The sequence below is a fragment of the Nicotiana attenuata genome, unplaced genomic scaffold (genome assembly GCF_001879085.1).
Source record: "Nicotiana attenuata strain UT unplaced genomic scaffold, NIATTr2, whole genome shotgun sequence".
NCBI lineage: Eukaryota > Viridiplantae > Streptophyta > Magnoliopsida > Solanales > Solanaceae > Nicotiana > Nicotiana attenuata.
In genome coordinates this window covers 39,304-39,550 of record NW_017675373.1, presented here as the reverse complement: position 1 = coordinate 39,550, position 247 = coordinate 39,304, and the positions used below count along the sequence as shown (strand labels likewise).

At 12.6% G+C, this 247-nt stretch overlaps 1 protein-coding gene across 2 annotated transcripts in view; it reads left to right on the top strand.

Annotated features, from left to right (window-relative positions):
- LOC109220002 (probable polygalacturonase) overlaps positions 1–247 on the top strand; it is an 11,561-nt gene that overhangs the window by 8,977 nt on the left and 2,337 nt on the right. The window lies entirely within an intron of this gene.

Here is a 247-nt window from a genome sequence, read left to right as displayed (position 1 = left end):
TTTTTAAAAAACGAAAATATTTTGTTAAAAAACAAAATATTTTTTCTGTTTTTACAACAAAACTGCTTTAAAAAAACTGAAAAAAATATTTTTTCAAAAACGAAAATAATTTGTTAAAAATATTTTTTTTCATCTTTTAAAAAAAGAAAATATTTTATTAAAAACAATTTTTTTTTTCTTTTTTTACATTTTTTTCAGTTTTTACAAAAAAATGCTTTAAAAAACTGAAAAAAATAAAAAAAAAAAG